Below are 7323 nucleotides of genomic sequence, written 5' to 3'. Positions count from 1 at the left end.
CGACTATAAGTCCGGTTAGCTGTAGTCTTAAACCTAGTCATGGCCTGCAAAAAGAAAGAACACTTGCAACTATAGTCAGTAACAAGAAATGGTATATAAAATGCAGAAATGAAAGCACGAAAGATGGAAACATGCTTGTCAGATTAAGATAGATAACATGATGCTGAAATGAAGCAAATATCACAGTATAGAAGCACATGAATCTATCTATGCAAGTGGTTATGCAAGCCAAATATATACAATGAATGAACAAAGGGTATACTTTGATTCATTAAATATTGTGAAACATGCTAGACATGACAAGTAAAGAGTGCAACCAACGTGAAAAACACAGGCATTGGGTATATGTATGATAGCATGAAACACGGGAGAGGGTACAGGAGTATAAATATGCAAAACAGTGAAGTTCGAACGATCATGGGAAAATGTGATCGATCCTAGGTTGGATCGATCATGACATGTATTGGATCGATCATGCTCTAAACAATCAGAGCAATGGTGTGATCGATCAAACCTACTGAAAATTGAAAAGTCACCCGTTCGTGATGTGAAAGACACGGGGCGAATCCCAATGGCCACTTGAAGGCTCATGACCCCATATATACCTCAACAACCCAAAAATGGTCACTTAAAACGGCATATGACCCTCGAACCAAATTCAGAATAAAAAATGATATATATAAATATATACATATATATATATACACATGCTCATAATTCCAAAAATGGAAACAAAATCAACCTTAAAAGCTTCGAATCTAAGCATGGCAACAAGATAACACATGAATCAAAACAAAAATGGAAAATAGAACTTGAACTTACCGAGATCTGAGGAGAAAAGTGAAGAGAGAGAAGAGATGAGGTCAGAGATAGAGGATTTGAAGCTTGGGACCCGTCGGAGATGGGGAAGATGAAAGAGAGCCTCGGGAGAGAGAGAAGGGTTGTGGATCGATGAAATGAACGATCCAAATGACCCTTGGGTCTATTTTTAAAAACTGTGATCGATCACATGGTTCATCGGATCGATCAAACCTAGATCGATCATGGAAGATGCTCAGATCGATTGAACATGTAAAACGATAAAATATTTTTTTGAAAATTTTTGAATTTTGAAAATTTAAAAATCTTTTTGAATTTTATTTATTTGAAAAGTGAAAGTCAACGAAATGTCAACAAGGAAAACTTTGAACGATCGAAGAGAATTTTGAACGATGGGACAAAAACATGAAAATATGCAGATCAATCACAGGGATAACCAGATCGATCGAGGTGCATTTGGAACGATCGAACAGAAAGTTTGAACGATAGACAAAGACCTAAAATTCTGCAGAAAATCTCGAACGATGGGACAAAGACATGAAAATATGCAGAGAATTAGCTGTAGAGATGTTCGATCAATCGAGGGTGCTCTTGTGATCAATCAAACAGGCACTAAATGCCTAATTTGGAGATGAAAGTGCACATATTCCCTATTAAAACCTTAAAATAGAAATGGATGATCATAGATTGTATCTAGCTGACGCAATAAAAGAAAAAAATAAATAAATGAGGGAGGAATAGGGTTGGAAAACCCTATGAAGCACTAGTTTTTAACGTCTCTAACATGACGTTAGACTCCTTTAGCTCGGATTAAAGATCTTGGTAGGCATCCCCTTTTTGATGGGGTGAATGGAACTTTGAACCCCACCCAACAAACTATTCCCTAAGGAACTTGTTGGATTTGGTTCAAGTAAAATTGAAGGGCTTTGGTTAACAAAACTTTTGGGCTTCCATACCCATTCAACACTAGATTTGAAAACAATTTCTTTTGATATCTTTTTGGAAGGCAAACCATTTAATGTTTCAACACCAAACAAGGACTCATTCTTTTCAAATTCATTTGCAAAACATTTTTTAACAACACATATATCTTCATGTTTGTCCATAGAGTTGGGGGTTGGATTAAAAATGTTTAACTTCACTTTCATGTGACCAAATGAAATCTTCATTATCCTCGTCCTATAATTGATGTTGGCATTAGCGATAGTCTAGAAGGCACGACTAAGGATAACGGGAATTTAGCTCTTAGTTTTGGGATCGGTTTTGTGTCAATGACAACAAAATCAACCAGGAAGAAGAACTTATCAATTTTAATCAAAACATCTTCAATGATACCCTGGGGCTTCTTAATTGATCTATCGGCTAGTTATAAAACTACCGACGTCGGTTTCAAATCACCTAAGCCCAATTGAACATAAACCAAATAAGGGAGAAGATTCACACTCGCTTCTAAATCTAAAAGAGCCCGATTGATAACATGATCACCAATAGTGCATGAAGTGGTTGGTGAACCGGGGTCTTTGAATTTTGGGAGGGTGTTGTGTTGCAAGATAGAGCTCACTTGTTCGGTTAGAACAACTTTTCTTGGTGCTTGGCTTTTCTTTTTCCTCTTAAGGGTGCAAAGATCTTTCAAAAATTTGGCATAAGCCAGAATTTGTCGAATTGCATCCAAGAGAGGAAGATTGATTTTTACTTGCCTAACACATCAATGATTTCATTTGCCTTGCTTTGTTGCTTTTCAGAGAGGTGGATGCTTTTAAAGCATCCAGAAATGGAGCCTTAGGCTCAAAAGTTTTTTCAAGAACATAATTTGAAGTATTTTCAACAATAGGATCTTTCACATTCAATGAAAGAGGAATAGGATGTGAGACGGGACGAGTGTCAACTTTGGTTTGCACCGGTTCACTCTCTTCATTGGAAACACCAACTTGGTTGTCAATAACTCTTCCACTTCTCAAAGTGGTCACCGCATTTACATATTCAAGTGTATGACCTTCCGAAGAGGATTTGGTCTCCACAACGAATTGTTGCTTTGGTGGAGGATTTAAAGGCATTTTCCCTTTCTCCCTTGCATTCAACGTGCTAGCTATTTGCCCGACTTAGGTTTCTAGCTTTGCAATTAATTGGGAGTGAGAGTGAAGCAATTGAGTATTTGCCTCCAAAGTACCCAAAGCGGATAAAACTTTCTCTTCAAATGCAAGACTTCTTGAATTACCTTAAGAAAATGATGATTGGTTTAGAAAATGAGAGTTTAAAATTGGTCTCCATTTTGTGCTTGGTAAGATGAACGATAACCTTGGGAACCTTGGCTTTGCAAAGGGGGCGGAACATACTTGCTTTGGAAACCACTTTGGGGAGGGTTTGAGCCTTCCCTTTGGCTTTTTCAAGAAAAGTTTGGATGGTTCCTCCAGTCGGCATTATAATGAGTGCCATAGGGATTATTCCCTCAGTTAACAAAAAATGACATTTACTTGCTCATGGTGTTCACTTTGCGCATGTCCATGAGGATAATTGGAAGTAGAATGCAAAACACCAGAATAAGTTATACATGATTCATTGGAAGGATGATGAGCATGATTAGGGGAGGAAGACACTTGATGGGCTGAATTTTGGTTGATAAAAAATCGATCAAATCTTTGGGATAAAGACTTCACTTCGGCGACTATATCATTAGAATTATCAGCTTGATATAAGCCTACATTCTTTTTTCCACCTATATTTCTACCAGTTTTAGATGATAAAGATCGGTGCATGGAGTTTTCACTCATACTCTCGTATATGCGCCACACATCATCTTCATCCTTATCAAGATAAGAACCACCCATAGAAGCATCAACCATACCCTTATGGTTATTCGACAAACTTTCAAAGAAGTATTAAACTAATTGCCATTTAGGGATGTCATGGTGAGGACATGTTTGAAGCAAATCATTTAATCGCTCCCATGCCTCATGAAACATTTCCCCATTCCCTTGTGAGAATTCACGAATTGAAGTTCTCATTACATTGGTCTTAGACACCGGATAGTACTACTTCAAGAACTTTTGTTGCATCTCTGCCCAAGTAGTTATAGAAAAAGACTTCAAATTGTTAAACCAATATTTTGCTTTATCTTTTAGGGTAAAAGGGAAGAGTTTTAACCTTAAAAACTTCTTCTGGCATGTCCGTGTATTTCATGGTGGAACACACTTCAAGAAATTCATCCAAATGCTTATAAGGTTCTTTATTTGGTAGCCCATGGTAATTGGGAAGCATTTGGATTGTTTGTGGTTTAATCTCACAATGGTGTGCTCTAAATGGAGGGAGTTGAATGCATGTTGGTGCATTATACTCATTAGGCACATAATGGTCTCTTAAAGCAAGGGAAGGATTCACAATTGGTGGCTATACATGAGCCCCATGATTTGCTTGAACAACGGAAGGTGGAGGTGGTACAAAAAATGGTCGTGGTATTCCCATTGGAACTTGGTCTTGTTGTTGTGGAATTAAAGGTTTAGGCATGCCTAATGGTACTTGCATATTATCATATTGTTGATGCACATTAGGGTGAAGAATGCCTTATTGGTCGATGTGACCGAGGTCTTCAACATGGTCCTCGTTATGTTCATCCATTGACGAAATGGAGTCACTCGAATTACTCCTTCCCTTTGGATTATGAACGATTGATTCAAGATTAAAATTCAATGGGATAAGAATAGGATTCAAAGACCTACGACCATGCATGCACAATCAAAACAAGCAACAACTCAACAAATAGCAAGTAGCAAACACTTCTCCTCCGCAACAAGTCAATTAACAACAAGTCTCCACATACATTGATCCCATACTCCCATGCTTTCAACAAATGCAAAAAATAAATTGCTTCATCGCGGGCTAACGATAAACAATGAAAATAGGAATTTCCACCACGCGGGCCGACAATTTAACTAAGCAAAGAGAGTTAGAATAACTCACAAAGGGTCCTTAAGCAACTTCAAAATATTTTTAACTTTTGCCTTGCTTTGCAATTTTTTTTTTTTTATATTTTTTTTATAAATTTTTATGCTTTGCTTAGCTTGTTTCTTTGCTTTAGAATTCCTTTGCTTTACTTTCCTTGGCTCCAAGTACCTAGCCAATCAAGAACAAACACAATAAGTAAATAAAGTAAAATAAAATAAAACAAGATCAAAAAAGTACTAATTCCTAATTAATCCCAAAATATGTTGTTGCCAATCCTCGGCAACAGCGCCAAAACTTGGTGTGTTTGTCGTGGGGCGCACCAAATTGCAAGGTGTGTGATGAAATGTGACCAAGCTTGAATTTGTAGAATGCCACTACCATTACTAACTACTACTAACGTAGCAAGAGTGAGTAGGGATCGTCCCAAGGGAAAGAAACGGTATTTCGGAATCAATGTTGGACTCGTAGGTCGAATGATCAAAAGAGGGGTTTGTTGGTTGAATTATCCTACAATTTAAGCTAAAATAATGCAATGTAAAACAACTAACAAATGAGGTGTAGAGAATGCGAAAGAATTCTTAGGACATAGAGTTTACCACTAAGCATTACCTTCCTAGACATTCAATATTTGATAGATTAGGGGGATTGTGTGTTGTAAAAGTTAGTGTGTGCCATTAATTGAAATATTAAACATGGATGGTCAAGTAAGCATATATTGTCTAATCAATTTAATGAATAGCACAACATATCAAATTAAGTCATTAATCCTTCCATAAGCCCATAATTAATGCACACTCAAGAAACTTAGAGGAATATACTACTTGCATTCATAAGTATGGAACATCAAACAATAAGAATTGATTGTCCACCGATCTAGGAAATTAAAGCAATTATATTACAACTATGCTAATGACGTGAAAATTAAACTAATTAAGCTCACAATACATCAAGAAATAAGTATGAACCATCAAATAGACCACAAGAGTAACAAATTTAAGCACCATGCCTTGACTATCACTAGATTCATAATATCAACATATAGACATGCATCAATATTACAAAATATAGAGAAAAACACACGAACATTTATTTTAGCATACATAGACATATTGATAGAATTAAATGATCAATTGAAATCATTAAACTACACAAATCATGTAGAAACAAGATTTATATAAATAAGAGGTCAAAACAAGAATTACAATACAAATCCCCATTAATTACAAAACATCAAAGTCTAGGAGGCATGCTTAGGGCTATCTCTAGCCCCAAGAGAATGGTTTAGCCACTCATTGATGTTGTCATTCAACCCTTAAAGGCTATTTTCATGGTTACATTCATCATCCTCCCTTGGTGTTCTTGGTAGAACCCTAGATGAGTGGAAGAACTTTCCCAAAATATATGTTTCTCTCTCTAATCTCTAGCCAATTCTCTCTCTAACTAACCAACCTCTTACTAAAAATGGCCAAATTCTTTATATAGGTAGCTCAAATATCACCCCCAATGGTCAGACCTCGTGCACTAGGACCTCCAAATGATTGCACCATGAGCACACCTTCAATTCGGCTTGAAATTTGTTTTTCACGCAATTTGAGGCAATTTGATCGATCATATGGTTGCTCTGATCGATCGAAGTATGGCGGCGCACTTTTTGGATAAGGACAAGGCTGAGATATTTTTGGAAAAAGGACAAAAGTGGTTGGTGAGGATAAGATCAAAAGGTTCAACTGATCGAATAGAAGATTGGATCGATCGAATAGGAAATTTTCCTGAATATAAGGACAAAGGGCTCGATCCATCATGGCAGGGTTAGAACGATCATAGTGTGATCGATTATAGCTTTGTTCGATCGATCGTAGAAGAATTTTCCACCACTTTGCTCTTTTCTTCCACTAGACTCAAGATTGATTATTTAAATGCTCCAATTCAACTGAATTGACTTATTTTGGGGATAAGTGCCTGAAAAGGAGAATAACATAAAATTAGACTAAAACGGGGGAATAAGATAGAATAAGGTTCTAGAACATTCAAGATTAAGGGATTTAAATACGCACTTTTCAGCGCTTGTCACCAAGTTTTTAGATAACATCCCAATAAATTCGTAGGAACCAAAGTATTCATTTTCACACTACTTCACACTTAATTCAAGATTATTTGTTTAGTTTTTCCAATTTTTGTAGGGCAAAGCAATAGAATGAAATATAAGTTTAAGAGAAACTATTTTTGCAAATACATATGTACCAATCATCCCAATATATTTGAACAAATCTTCGTTCCAAGTTTTTAAAGAATATCCCAATAAATTCGTAGGAACCTGGGTATTTATTTTTATACTACTTCAAGATTATTTCTTTAGTTTTCCAATTTTTTCAGGGCCAAAGTTAGGGGTGTCAATCGATGTTGAGGGGTTATAATCGTCTCGTGTCAATGTAAGGGTATTGTACTAAACTGGTAAACCCAAACCTAACCCATTTCATAGTAGTGTCATCCCTCAACACTGACTCAACCTGTTTATTAAACCAGTAAATGTGTTAATCCGTTTAATGACATATTTATCAAAATAAA

At 36.4% G+C, this 7323-nt stretch overlaps 1 pseudogene; it reads left to right on the top strand.

Moving 5' to 3' along the window:
• The first annotated feature begins 3717 nt into the window (after positions 1-3717).
• On the top strand, positions 3718-3816 carry LOC132272010 (small nucleolar RNA R71; annotated as a pseudogene).
• Positions 3817-7323: the final 3507 nt, after the last annotated feature.

The sequence above is a fragment of the Cornus florida genome, unplaced genomic scaffold (genome assembly GCF_030987335.1).
Source record: "Cornus florida cultivar Cherokee Brave unplaced genomic scaffold, ASM3098733v1 CherokeeBrave_3.0.0_Hap2_Chr08, whole genome shotgun sequence".
Classification (NCBI taxonomy): domain Eukaryota; kingdom Viridiplantae; phylum Streptophyta; class Magnoliopsida; order Cornales; family Cornaceae; genus Cornus; species Cornus florida.
This window is presented reverse-complemented; position numbering and strand designations above follow the sequence as displayed.